General features: G+C 46.0%; 1 long non-coding RNA gene across 1 annotated transcript; it reads right to left on the reverse strand.

Moving 5' to 3' along the window:
- Positions 1 to 5,468: 5,468 nt before the first annotated feature.
- On the reverse strand, positions 5,469 to 8,880 carry LOC138839171 (uncharacterized). Its single transcript, XR_011375891.1, has 4 exons — positions 8,799 to 8,880; positions 7,777 to 7,911; positions 6,903 to 7,035; positions 5,469 to 5,651 (listed from the first exon to the last, which is right to left on the reverse strand). It is a non-coding gene; the product is annotated as an uncharacterized lncRNA (long non-coding RNA).
- Positions 8,881 to 15,318: the final 6,438 nt, after the last annotated feature.

The following is a 15,318-nucleotide window of genomic DNA, read 5'->3' on the forward strand; positions in this document are numbered from 1 at the left end:
AAAATATTTTTATATCAAAAGTGCAATTGGATTTTATTAAACTAGACGATTCAACAAAAAGGAAGTTCAAAAGAATTGTCATGAAATTTTACAACCATATATTTCTTACATAAGCACACATTTAAGAATAAAGTCAAGATTGACATGTCAAAAACAAAATAATTCCAGATATTTGTTGTTCAAGAAATGTGTAGGAGGAGGAATTCAATTATTCTATACAAGGCACCTGTCATAATGAACACTGCAGCAAGTGTTAAGGTTCGTTCAAAGTTTTAATGTTTTAAATATATTCAATTTTGGGAATTGTTTCAATTTTGGGAACACAAGCCTCAACAATATGTCAATACTATCCTCTTATTTATCTCTAAAGGTTTATGCTTCTGGTCTTTTAATATTAAAACTTCAAAAAAATTATCTTTAGCAAGTTGTGCAAAGGGGTTTTGCTTCATCATGTCAGTGTTGAATAGAGTGTATGTGCATTTCAATGTTCAGTGCATCTGGATCATTGTCAAATTTTCCTTTTTTCTTCCTTCCCTTACCCCAACCCCACCTATCCCTTCAAGTTTCCTACTTATATTCTCACATATGTACATTGAGTGTTATGACTGTATTAGTCCACCATTTCCCTCTCCATCCTTCTGCCCTATTTCCTCTAAGCCTAGCTCCCCTTTTAAGACTTGTTTCAAATTCATGGTGTTTTGTTAAATATCTCTACCTTTGGCATTTGGCTATGGGCTTGCCACATCCTCTCTTCCATGTTTGACCACATAAATGAATATATTTCTCCACATTTCTAATCTCTGAATGGCTGAGATAGGTCTATTTTACTATTCACCTTCTGTCCTAAATTTAGAATTGCACCTTCAGGACCATCCTATAGAGCTTTTTTCTTCTCTACACACTGAAGATGGAAAGGAAATAATTTCCATGCTCTCAGCATTATGCTATCCATCATGAATTTCCATCGCTTATCACTTCAGCAGTCTATGTTTAGGGACAATCTTCAATTTCTGATGATAGGAGCACGAGTCAGTTTTACCTATGCAGATTCCACTATGTAGTGAGCCCTGTAGTCTTAAATTTTCAATAAGTTTCGAGTAACTTTTTATTAATAATTTAAAAAGTTTTATTTCAGTATTTGAAATACTGCCCCAATTATTTTAAAAGTTTCACAATAAGTTAGACTGAACTTTTCCCCCCATTTTCCCCATTAGTTCAGGTTAAGTCTCCATTGGCTTTATTGTTTGAGAGGCCAAGGGATGAGGTTAAACAGAGAGATGATCATTACTCAGATATCTCCTTCCTCTTCTGGTTTTGCTATTCTTGTTGAGAGGAAGACTGTAGCAGGGAAAAGAGTGATGCTTGACTTCACCATACAAGGGAACATTCTTAGTATGTCAATTATTGTTTCTCAGAATAACTTAAACTGCTTACTCTTGCCTTATCTGTAACAGTAACCTAACTGTGGCTTCCTTGGTGCAGGAGGAAGCACACTAACAGGTTACTACCTGTAAATTGGTATTTTATATATCAACTTACTACCAAAAATATAAAGCTTTGGCTACATAAATGCAACGGCATTGATTGTCCAACAATACCTTAGTGAGCAGTAGACAATTCTACCCAGCTACCCTCTCCTCTCATATCCTCCCTTTCACTCCCCTCCACTCATTTACCCTCCCATCCCTTCTTTCTTTGTGTCTCTCTCCTCCATATTAATCTCTATCTTCTCTCTTTTTCTTTTCCAGTAGCAAGTGATTTGGCTTATCAGTCAACACATACATAATTGAACAAATATTTATTGCACCTCTTTTTGTGATTATTTATTCTTAAGAAGTGAGTTCTAGCACAGCACCAGTGGCTTACACCTAGATACTCAGTAGGTTCAAATTTGACAATTGCAACTCCAAGCTATTTTAAGTAGAAAACCTAAGAGATTCTTTTCTGCACTTGTGGTAAAAGGAAGAAGTGAAGGTGTGGCTCAGGTGGTATAGAGCAAACATTGAGAATTAAAGCCCAGATAGAGCTCAAGGCCAGGAGTTCAAACCCCAGTACCAGCACAATATAAAAAAAAAACTGAGTCCTTTGTCTTAGAAGGGATATTTCTCCAAAAATTCATACCCAGGGCAATTTTCAAGGTCCAAGACTCTTTGTAAGGTTCTTTCACATCTTAAATTGATTCCTCTGCTTGATTCACATTATGGAAAATAGGAGTCACACTTCACATTAAAAAGTATGCACATTGCTGTACAGTTCTTACCATTTTTAAAGTAAAGGAAGCATGACAGAGGAATTCACCTCACTTGGGTGAGTTAGGTTTGACTCACTGACAGACTTTTGCAAGTAAATGAGGGTCTGTTTACATGTAAAGAAGTCTATGCAGATGGTTTTCTAGGAGAGAGAACAAGGTAGCTGTTGTCCAAGTTTGAATCAGAGTAAGTTTATTCCTATGATATGGTAAAGAGAAGCTCATCTCATAGAACACTATGCAGACAGTAATTTCAAGGATTAAAAACTCATGTCTATATAGTGAACAGCTATGTTTTCACAAACAAAAAACAGTTTCCTAAGCCATGAAAATATAAGTTAGAGCAAAAGGAACTATGTTAAATATAGTTAATGGCTGAGTGACATGTATAAAAGAGTTCTATAATCACAATTAAACTATAAATTTTTCATCATGTCCCTAACAAGAATCTCTAAGATAGAACTGGCTAAATCTGTCATAGAGGACTGGGTTCATGCAATTGTCAGTTTTGTTTAGGGTGCAATATCTTCTACAGTCGCTTGGGTTGCAAAGAGCTCACACCACATGCAGTGTCTGGAAAAACGTACTGTCTTGTTAGGCACCTAAGGGATTTTTGTGCCACTGTGAATATTTATCGTTTTTCTTCTTATAATTATACCTGTAAGTGTGAAGTCATTTTGTGATAAGAATAATAGTTTCTGTACCCTTTATTCCACTAACAAATCTCGGATGTAAATATAGCCCGGAGCCCTTGGCTCATGCCTATAATCCTAGCTACTCAGGAGGCTGAGATCTGAGGGTCACAGTTCAATGCCAGCCCAGGCAGGAAATTCCAAAGATTCTTATCTCCAATAAACCACCAGAAAACTGTAACTGGCAAAATGTCTCAAGTGGTAGAGCTCTTGCCTTGAGCTGAAGAGCACAGGGACAGCACTCAAGCCCAGAGTTCAAGACCCACAACTGACCAAAAAAAAAGTATGCATATATATATATATATATATATATATATATATGTATAAATGATGAGATGAATTACATTTAAATATAAGTCAATATTTATGGTACACATTTAAAATATAACAATATATGATATATTTATAATATATACATATATTTATGTATAAGATCATATTATATCAATGTTTATAAATACATTTGTAATTAATATCCAAAGAGTACATCTGAAGATTTGGGGGAAAATGTAGAGTGTCTAAAGGCTTACTATTGACCCATCATACTTTCAATCATTTTTTCCACTTATGACAATGTCTGGAATACTAAGACAATGATTATTTTATTCCTTAAGATTTGGGGTTAGAAACATCTACTTACTTGGTATGAAATCTACCAAAATGTGATCTTGAAATCACACACCACAAACTGGACATATACATCAATTTAGCAACTTACAGGTCTCAAACTTTTATTTGAATCCTGTATCTCACATACATTGTTTCCTTTGAGTCAGCTACGTATACAAACATTCCTAGATTTTCATCTTCACATACATCCCCATACTCACATGACATAGTAAACATAACATTATAATAAAAATATTATAGGTACTGAAAAAAACATCTTTGCAAAAGTAGATAAATTTTATTCTTTTAATTCAATTCACTATTAAAATACTGATGAAAGAGTAGCTGAGAGGATGTTTCAAATATGAGAGTGCCTGCTTAAAGAGAATGTTTCTCATTCCAAGCATCATTATATGCATCCTTCCTTCTCTCACATAAAAAAATAAGTAACTACAGAATCAACCTACATTTTCCCTAATCACTCATTGAAGAAAGAAATTGTAATACATATATGCATATACACAATGATATACTATTTAGCCACACATAATTATGAAATAATATCATCTTCAAGAAAATAGATAGAACTTTGGAAAGTAGTATGGAAGTTCCTCAAAAGACTCCACATAGAGCTCCCCTATGACACAGCAATCCCACTTTTGGGTATTTACCCAAATGTTTACCAATAAGACCACACTAAAGCTACCAGCACGATTATATTTATTGCAGCATTAATTACTATAGCTAAGATATGGAACTAACCCAGGTGCCCCTCAGTAGATGAATGCATCAAGAAAATGTGGTATATATACACAATGAAATTCTATGCATCCATCAGAAAGAATGACATTGCCCCATTTGTTAGGAAATGGAAAGGCTTGGAAAAAATTATATTAAGTGAAGTAAGCCAGGCCCAAAGAAACATAGGTCCCATGCAATATCTAGTATATGTCTGAGTCAAGCAGAAAAGGTCAGATAAGGTGATGTTAGGGAAATGAACCCTAAGATATGTATTCAAATGTTTTTTTTTTCTTTCATGCGATTGTTTCTTACACATTTATAAGATTATTTCTTTGTTGCTTTGTATGTCCCTCCCCCACAGTATAACCCCTGCTTTCACTGTATCTGATGTCGGTATAATTTGTGGAGGGGAAGGGGAAAAACAAATCGTTTAAATAGGGATACAGGGGGACCCATTGCAACAATGAGATGTACAAGTCGTTATGTCGAAAACGAACTTTACAACTTTCGTGCGGGAAAGGGGGGCGGGGAGGATTGGGTGGGGGGGTGGGGGAAGGATGGGAAGGGATGGGAAGGGGAAACAAAGGAGGAGGGTACAATGCTTGATAAGAAATATACTCATTATCTTGTCCATGTAAATTGAACCCCTCTGTACAGTATTTTCAAAATAAAAAAATAGAACTGGAAACATTCATATTAAAGAAATTATCCATACTGTAAAAAACAAATACTAGATTTCTCATATGAAAATATGAATAACCCAGAAAATAAAATGAATAACCCAGGTGTAAAAGATAGAGCTGATTTAATTTGGAAAAAAGTAAGAGAGGAGATGAAGAGAAATACTGTGCAGTAAATATGTTCAAATATTCAATATGTTGGTATGACATAATAAAACATAAGTATAAAAATAGGCTAATGAAATTAATAAAAGGAATAAAATTTAGCAAGCTACATTATATGGACATATGTGTATAACACAATAAAATACTGTGTAAAGTTAATGTTTGCTAATAAAAAGGCAAAAATTCATTCCAGTTGTTATAGAGTCATATGTTTATTTCCATTTTTTGCTCAGATATTTCCCTGATAAAGTAAAAGGAGAAATAGGTTTTGTTTATTTAGAAAGACAAACTTGTCCAATTAGCATTAAATTATTCTAGTTAATTACTGTCAATGTGAAATTGCTCAACTTAATTATTATATTTAGAATATTTCCAATGCACTCTTCAAAATATTACCCTATAGGCATATACTTTTTGCTGGGGCCAGCTGCTCCATGTCCCGGTGGAAGACGTTGGGAGGGTTGCTGATAACCGGGCCCAGGGGTGCCCATGGCAGAAGGAGTATCCAGCTCCCCTCTGTCAAAGGAGACACAAAGCATGGATGGACCTACTGAGAGCTTCAGGGCATAGCCATCCAACTGTCACAAAGGTCCCTGGGAGAACTGTTTTATGGTGACAGCCCTAGGGCCTGACATCAGGGCCCCAGCGCTGTCCCCGACTTTCTTTGTCTCTAGGGGAGCACTCTTTCACCTGAGCCATGGTGCCACGTCCACCTTTTTCTGTGTATGCAAGACCTAGGAATCCAACCCATGCTTTCTTGCATGCTAGCTGAGCCCTCTACCTCTAAGACACAATCTCAGCCCTGGATAGCTGTTCTTCTATGACCCCTCAGGCTGTCTCAGGACAGTCTCCAACATCTATACCAAGTCACACATCTATACCGAGTCTCTCAACAGCAGCCCTGGCTAGAAATGAACATACTCTGCTGTGTTGCCCATCATATTCAGCACCTTTGTACTCTGTGCTTCCTGTCAGATACTCCTTGTTAAGCAAGACCCCCTTTTCAAGTGCTGCCTCCAAGAAGACCATTCCGATCACCTTGGCAGAGCAGGAGCCTCTCCACTCTGCAGGCTGCTGGCTTGTCAGGCTCTGCATTCCAGCCAGTGTGGGTTGAGAGTGCATGAAGGGAAAGGCCTGGATTCCACCACCAGATCTCTGGAGGCCCTGATACACCACCCAGGGACAGGTGTTGTATCACACCCCATGAGAGGGGGCTTGAGGCCTTGGCAATGTGTGGGCAACAAGATGGGGCCATTTCTTTGTGTGGGCTTGAACTGAGGATCTGGGAGCTGCTCTCTGAGTTTTATTGCTCAAGGCTGGTGCTCTACCACTTGAGCCACAGCTCCACTTCTAGCTTTTTGGTGGTTCCATGGAGAGTAGTCTCCTCACGGGCTGTCCAGCTTATAGCTGGCTTCAAACTGTGATCCTCAGATCTCAGCATCTAGAGTAGCCAGTATGACAGGCATGAGCCTGAGCACCAGGTGATGGGCACCAAATGTTGTTTTTTTTTTTTTTTGCTCCTGTTTATCTCCTGTCATCTAGCAAGCCCAAGTTAAAATAATCAATTACAGGGGATCAAAATTCTCTCTTAGGTCAGTTAATCCAAGGAGATAAAGTGTCTTTGGAAAAGGCTAGTCTGAGTTGGCTTAGGGGTATTTGTGTTTGTGTGTGTGTGTGTGTGTGTGTGTGAGAGAGAGAGAGAGAGAGAGAGAGAGAGAGAGAGAGAGAGAGAGAGAGAGAGAGAGAGAGAGTGTTGGGGATACCTACCCTCATCTCTGCAGTGCCTCATCCTCCCAGCAGGGAGTGTATCCAGGATCCTGACCCCAAGGAAGGTGTTTGGGGAAGGGTAGCTAAGGTCACATCCAGGGGGATGATCCGAATTCTGTCCTGCAACCTAAGCCTGGACATATAAAGGAGAAGAGAGGTTTAGGGGAACATCAAGGGGAGCCCCTTACCTTTGGCTACAAGTACAGAAGAAAACTGTATCCATCTTTCTTGGTAGTCAGATAAAAGTTGTACACTGTTCATTTATTTTATGATTGTGTTAGTCTTAGGACTTGGATTCAGGGTCTGGGTGTTATCCCTGAGATTCTTTTTTCAAGGCTGTGGCTCTACCACTTGAGCCACAGCACATCTGGCTTGTGTGTGGGTTTGGGGAGGGAGGTAGTTTATGGGAGATAAGAATCTCCTGGACTTTCCTGCCCGGCCTGGCTCTGAGTCATGACCATCAAACCTCAGCCTCCCGAACAGCCAGGATGATGGGTGGGAGCCATGAGCTTCTGACCACCACCATGCGGCTTCCTCCTTATCCATAGCAATGACTTGGCTCTGTCACAAGAACAAATGTCCTCCGGGAGGTGTCAGGTCTGGGCACTTTCCTCTGCACCCCACTCCCCTAACCAAAACTACACTCGCCAGCAAAGGGTAGTAGACAAGGAGTGTTTTCATTGTCTTATAGCCAGGCCCTGACCAGATAGGTGGGGGTATGGGTCAGAGTCCCGGGATCGTGCTGGGCAGGGGGACAAGGCAACATCTCCTCATCCACTTTCCTTCAACGGTGTAGCAGAGGGATGTGAGGAAGGAATCAAGGGATGGACAATGAATAGCCATCAAAGTCTAGCCGGGGTACAGAGGGGCTTACCTCATGAAGCTAGTTCAACAGGCTGAGCAAAACAGCTCCTGACCCTCAGCCCACCTCCAGAATGAGAGGGACACCTTGGGTTCCAGCCACATGGGGATGCTGGGCCACCTCCTCCAGCACCTATTCAACCAGTTCCTGAAAGAGAAAGAGAGAGGGATAGAGAGAGAGGGAAAGAGTGGGGAGAGAAAAAGAGAGGGAGAGAGGAGAGGGGGAGGAGGGGGTGAGAGAGAAAGAAAGAGGAAGAGAGGGCCAGAATTACACTTAAGCCAGGTGCTGGTGGCTCAGACCTATAATCGTAACTACAAAGGAGGCTGAGATATGAAGATCATGGTTCACAGCTATCCCAGACCGGAATGTCTGTGAGACTCTTATACTCAAAGAACCAACAGAAAACCGGAAGTGATGCTGTGGCTCATGTGGTAGAGCGCTAGCCTTGATCTAAGGAGCTCAGGCACAGCATCCAGGCCTCAAATTCAAGCCTCAAAAATGAAAAAGTGGAAGTCCCACCACAAGAAGTGGACTGAATAACACCCACTGTCCTAGGAAGTATGGCAGAGAAGTCAGGCTGAGCTTCCTGTCAGCTGGAAGTCAAGAGTAGGTCACTTGGCTTCTCAATGCCTCATTTTCCCCAGCTGCAAGACTGAATACAGTGAAGGATCCCCTTCCTCATGGGGATAGGTTAATGATGAAAGAAAGCCTTGTTTTGTTTCATAATCCTACACTTGTTGCACGATTTCTTCATGTGCTGTGGAACCAGCACTGGAACCTTTCATCGTGTATGACCCCCTCCTCTTCCCCCACCAAGACCTGGCACACACTGTAACGGTTTGTTGGATAAACGAATGAGCATCTGTGTATGACAATACTACAGAAAAGTCCCATCCAATTCAGGTAAGCATCCTGGGTGAGGGCAAAGCCTGATGTAGCTCTCCAACAGTTCTACCTCCTCCCTCTTCCCACCCTCCTGGTGCCACCGCACTTAACTGTTTTGGTTCCAAGGATGTGAGCCATGATGTACTCACTGTATTTTGGGGCCTCTGGGATGCCTATCTTCTCAAAGATCTCTGTCCGGCCACTGACCAGCTGTGTGGCACTCAATTCCCCACTCAGCTGTGAACAAGGTTGCCCTGAGGTGAAAGCCTGGCTCAAGGGGCCTCCTCTCCACTCCCTGGGGCCAGACAGGATGGTCCACCATATCTGGCCCCCAAGTTTCATGTTCCAGAGATAGGACCCCTGAGGCATCCCAGGTCTCTGAATCTCCCAGAGTCCAGTACAGTTCCTGGGAATTGTCTCTACTCACAGCTAGTAGGCTGCAGATAACAAGGTCACAATCTCTGCTCCCCATGACATCCTCGACTGTAGTGATCACCCTAGAGAGAGGTTGAGAAGTATCGGCAGCTGTCAGAGAAAGGCAGTCAAGGCACGACGTTCATAGCAGGAGACCATCTGGCTTGGGAACTCTGCTTGTGCTGCTTTGAACGTCATTGTTTGGTGGCTGAAATGGTCCATCTAATTTGACCCAGAATCCCAAGCATTAGTAGAAATTGCCAGCTTCAAGGAAAAACCCTGGAAAACCTGGCATTTCACATGTCCCAATCAAACTTAAAGGGTTCCAAAGTCAGTGGTCCCCTTTTCCTTCCAGACAGCCTACAGCAGGTTATAGAAAATGGCATTCAGAGAGCCTCAGGTAACTGCCATGTCCTGATCCCAAGTAGGCTCCAGCAGAGGGAACACACTTGCCTACCATTGCGCAGCTGGAAACAGCCCAGGAGGGACACAGATTGGAGTCTGCAGAACTCCAGGGAGGACTGCCCACCAGTGCACTGCCCCTGGAGGGAATCCATGCCACCATTGGGGGCCTGGAGCCCCCTGCCAAGATGTACACCGCCAATACCCTGGGTAAGATTCCCCTCTCATCCTTGGTCGTGGTGAACCATCTGCCATGTCACACCGATCGTCACTTCCCAGACCCTCCTAGATTCACAGCCCCTGCCCTACTATCCCCATCTCGTTCCCTATTTATGTTTGGCAGACTCATTCCCAACCTTGAATTAGCTCCAACTATACACACCAGAGCAGACTGTCTGGCTGGAAGAGTGCGGCTGTTGTCACAGTAGCCTCATGAGCCTTCTGGCTGAAGACAGAAGAGCAGGTGTCCACACTGGTCTGGTTCACACAGGCCTCCTAGGGGAGACCCATTCAGGCCCAGGAGTTACTGTGGGCTGCAGGAAAGGGGAAGAAAGAGGTGGAAAGGAACATCTACTGAAACCTTCCCTAAAGGAGCCATGAAACGGTGAAAGAGAAAACAAAAATTGTGGCTGGTCTCCTAATGGGCATTAATGAAAAAAGAACAACAAATAAAATGCTTTTGCTCTTTCTAGACCCAGTGACTTAAATATATTTTCATTGTTCTCATCCTCCCTGCTCTCCCAACAAACACACACACACACACACACACACACACACACACACACACACACACACACACACTCACACACACACACACACACACAGAAACACAAACACAAATCTAAATCAGTGACAGAAGACTCATCTCTCTCTCTTACACACACACACACACACACACACACACACACACACACACACACACACACACAAACACATAAACACAGACTCAGAGCAGTGCCTTTCTGGAGTTTGTTACTTTCTCTTCTGAGCAATGTACCAGCTTGAGCAGAGGGGTTCCCTTGTCAGAACCAGGGGCAACCACCCAAGGGGAACAATGCTCTAATTATGCAGAACCATCCTGCCTCCCCCTTTCTCCATTGCCAGACCCTTCCTCTTGGGAACATCCAGCTTTGACTCCTCATTCACCAAAACCCTAGGCCAGGACGCTGGGTGAAGGAGTCCCGAGACACATGGCTCCTCAGAGCCTGGACAGAATACAAAGCAGGGGGTCATGGTGCCTCCAGAGTGGTGTATGACCTGGGGTGGGGGCGTTGTTGGGGACTTTGATGGGGTCCTAAAGTCTATATACATGGATAGAGTCCCTACTTTCAGCCTACATACTTTGGGGCGACTTGGCAGATTCTTGGGGAGGACAAGGAGACCAGATGGACTGGGAGCACTACCAGAAGCTGGCAGAGCTGGGAAATGTGATCACCCAGTCAGAACTGTTGACAGCTGGGGTTGGGGGTACAGGCTGGTGTATGTCTCTCAGAGGGGGTGTGTGTTTCTCCCAAATATCCACTTTCTATCTGACCCCAGTGCCCTCACCTCTCTAGTGGGCTCTTCTGGGAATGTCCTCAGGTGAAAGGGTGACTGAGCACAGAAAACAAGGGCTCACACAGCAAGGGGGCCTATCTTCTGTATCCAACACCCCCCTCCCCAGCAAAAAGGAAAAGATCTAAGAAGGCAGGTGTGGAGGTGCTACTCCCCATCTCTGACTAAAGGCAGCAGGTTCCCACCAGGGACAGGAAGGGTGCAGATGCATGGCTGTGTGGCTCCCACTGCTCCAGACCAGGGGCTCTGTGGTGCCCCTGGATGGGTGCTCCTCACCCATCCCTGCAGCTCCCATTTTCCTGGGACACTGGATGCTAGGGATGGGGTTGGGATCCCCAGGTCAACACCCAGCTCCAACCCCCACCCCTGGGGTGCATTTGTGGCAGAGCCAGGGCGGACTGTGGGGTGCTGGGGAGATGCAGGTAGGACAGGAGAGGGGAGGCGAGAGGTAAGGTTCAGGGTCCGCGGGGATGGGGTGGAAGGGGTAGAGTGGTGGAGTCACAAGGTGCAGGGGTCACGCCAGGTGCTGGCCTGCAGGGCGGCCACTCACGTGAGCTGCTGGGAGAAGCTGTAGGCTGCGACTCTGGGTGCGCGACCTGAGTCTGAGGACCCGGGGCGGGGACCAAGTCAAGGCCACAAGCCCCACAGGGGTGCGCCATCTCCGCCAGGTGACTGCAAGAGGCTCCACCAGTCTGAGCCTGCAGCACCATGTTTGAAAGGCAGCGCTGTTGGGAAGGAGCGGGGGTGTCCGCTGGTGCATGGCCGGGCAGCGCTCAGCCTCTTCTCCTTCTCCTCAGCCGCTGTCGCCCCCTCAATGGCCTCCTCCCCTGTGGCCGCCGTCTCTGCCTCAGCAGCTGCTCACTCTCCCGTGCTCCCCTAACCGGGACCTCAGACTCAAGGCTGCCATGGCTGCTATGTCTCCGAGGGGCTACACGCGGCCATAGCCTGCCATGCAGGCTCTGCATGCTCTATGCAACCAGCCAGGACCCACGCTATGATCGGAGCAGCCGCCAGCCACTGAAGCCGTTTCCACTGGTGCTTGTGCTCATGCTCGCTCTTCTCCCAGCTCTGTTTCTGCCCCACACTCCTCTCCTGGGCCAACCCGCCCCTGCTGCGCACACACCCCTACCCCCTTGGGCCCCTGGCCATTGCTGCCACCAAAGTGTGCCCCTGGGCCCTGCCCCTCCTCCCCTGGGCCCAGCCCCCCAGCCCTGGCCACAAGTGCAGCCCTGACTGGGCCCTGAGGCTTCCAGACCATGGCAATTGCAGCCTTACCTCAGCTCAGCACTACACCCCACCCCCAGTACTGGTCCGGGAGATCGAATCTCCCCTCAGCCCCACCCCTGGAGGAGACTCTCCTCCATCCCCCTCCACTCCACACACCAAGCAGGTGCATAGTGAAACTTGTGTGTGTATGTGTGTTTGTGTGTGTGTGTGTGTGAGTGTTTTGGATAACTACCTCTCAAGGACTCAGAAAATAGCACCCTTTGGGATGACTCAACACACAGCACACTTCCAAAAACAGCACAAAGCACCCTGTGTAAAGGACTCAGCACACAGCTCCCTTTGAGGACTCAGCATGTAGTATGCTGGGTAGAGTACTCGGCAAACAGCACCCTTTGAAGGGCTGAGTATAAAGCACCCTGTGTAAAACATCCAGTGCACAGCACCCTTCGAAAAAATCAGCACATAGAACAATTTTGAAGGGCTCAGCACATACCATACTGTGGAAGCAATCAGCAAACAGCACCATTTGAAGTACAGTACACAGCCCCCTGTGTAAAGGACTCGGCGCACAGCACTCAAAAAACTCACCTCATCCCTCTCTTCGCAAGGGCTCAGCACATAGCAGGACCCTTTGGGATGCAGTAGCTCACCACACCTTTTGAGGGACTCAGCATACAGTACGTTGTGTAATGGACTCAGCACACAGCACCCTTTGAAAAACCCAGGATGGCCCACTCTTCTCAGGGACTCAGCACATAGCACCCTTTGGGATGACTCACCAAACAGCACCTTTTTGAGGACTCCGCACAAAACCCCCATGTGGGAAGGACCCAGCAAATAGTGCCCTGTGAAGGACTCAGCACATAGCTGTATGTCACAAGTTCAGCTGTCATTAGAATTAGGGTGCTTTCTTCAGTATCACCATTCTTCAGAAATACTGCACAAATCATACTAATTCACATTTAGACAACCTGTGTTTTATGGGGGAAGGTCAGCTTGGGTCTTGAACTCAAAGCTTGGGGGCCCTGTCCCTGAGCTCTTTGGTTCAATGCTAGAGCTCTACCACTTGGAGGCACAGCTCCAATTTTGTTTTTTTGGGTTGTTCTTTGGCAGGTCTTATGGTGATAAGTAAGGCCAAGTTGGGGTATCCGTGGGCAAAGGCTCTTAGCTCAGCCTGGAGCTGACCTCTCCCTTTTTTGTGCCCGTGGTAAGCCAGGCTTCCAGGAGCTCTCTTGGCCTAGGGTGGAACAGACCTGCTCTGGCATCAGCAATCAGGGTGAGCAAAAGTCAGCTTGGCTCTGGTCACTTCCCCAAATTGAACTCTAGAGGATGATGGAACAGGGCCGCATGTTTCACATCTGGCCCCCAGGGTGCAGGAGTAGCCCACCATAGGGATAGTACTTGAGAGTTGTGTTTACTCTTGCTTCCTTGGGGCCCCCATCATGATTCAAAGCCACCCTGGACAGGAAAGCCCTTGAGACTCTTACCTACAATTAACCATCCAAAAGCAAGTGGGGCTGTGGTTCAAGTGGTAGAGCACTAGCCTTGAGCAAGAAAACTCTGGGATAGAGCCTATGCCCTGAGTTCACACACACACACACACACACACACACACACACACACACACACACACACACACACAGACACCACGTGCATGCAAAATCAGAGATTTCTACACTACAATCTTTTCCCACTAAGCCTGATGGCTGCTGGCCTAGGTATTTGATGCATACACCACCACCTACTTCCTATTTATCTGAGGAATGGCCATATGGGTTTGGGAGGGGGGAGAATCATTCTAGCTGAGAATGTGGCTCAGTGGTAGAGTGGTCACCTAGCATGCCTGAAGCCCTGGGTTCTATTCCACACAGAAAAGGCTGGAAAGGGAGGTGGGGCTCAACTGGTAGAGTGCCAGTCTTGATCAAAAAGAGCTCAGGACAATGGCCAACCCCTGAGTTCAAGCCCCAGGACTGGAAGAACAAATCTTTGTTGGAGGCTTTTTATTTTGCTTTGAAAACAATTTATTCTTTGTGATAAGCATAACATGGGCCTCTTTCCTGGCCACCAATGGGCCATTAGATAACCCTTGAGTTTGGGCCACCTCCTGGCAGCCTCTGCCCTACCCGACCCCCAGTTTAACCTTCCCATCACCCGGCTGATGGAGGCCTGAGAGAAAGCCACCTGGCCACCTACTTCTGGTGGCTGCCAAGGCTTATGAGAGTCAGTATGTCACATAGAGAGTCATCATCCACATCAGATTACAGGAGAAAGTGGGGGAGCACTCCTTCTCTGAGCCTGGGAGCTGTGGGCAGATCTGGATGTGGGGCATCTGGGGCAGGACATACTCCTTGGGGGAGTCCACTATGGGGTCGGGAACCCTGACCTCTCCTCTGGCAGTTTCCATGCTCTCTTCAAGTTGCAATTCTTCAAAACCTTTCTGCTCCTCCCTCATTTCACCTACCACAGGCCCTGAGGCATCTGAAGCAGTGCTGGTGGTGGGGAGCTCAGCCTGTGCTGGCATCTGGAGACTGCTGTCTGTGCCTTCCCCTGTGAGGAGCAACAGCAGCTCCCACAGCACTGTCCTCTTCTCCATGTTCTCCTGGGACAGCCAGTGCATGCACTGGGCTTTCTCCCAACACAGCTCACTCAAGACCAACCTCTACTCTTTACACACCATGAGGGACTCCTCGATGGTTCGGATGTGTGCCGAAAGCTGGCTGCATCAATGGTGGAGCTCACCTGTTGGACTCTGGAAGTCCACCTCATCAGGTAGGTCATGGAGGAAGCAGATTTTCTTTTCAGATGCCCATGTGTCCCTCTTCCCATCCCCATGCATGCTGTGGTGGCAGCTCATGGGGCAGAGGGCCTGTGGCTCCAGCTCAGTCTGTCACTGAGCTGCCTGGTGGCCCGGGTGCCTGCAGCGGGCCCATGCTCCTGTGGCAGGATTTTCCCCCTGTGGATCTCAGCCTCCGAGTGTTCTAATAGAGCCTAGTCCATCTACCAGGCAGCATGGAATGTGGGCATGACCACTATTCTTGTATCCCATTGGTCAAAAAGAACCATGAAATAATG

The sequence above is a fragment of the Dipodomys merriami genome, unplaced genomic scaffold (assembly GCF_024711535.1).
Source record: "Dipodomys merriami isolate MVZ:Mamm:240054 unplaced genomic scaffold, mDipMer1.0.p SCAF_2955, whole genome shotgun sequence".
In the NCBI taxonomy this organism is placed as follows: domain Eukaryota; kingdom Metazoa; phylum Chordata; class Mammalia; order Rodentia; family Heteromyidae; genus Dipodomys; species Dipodomys merriami.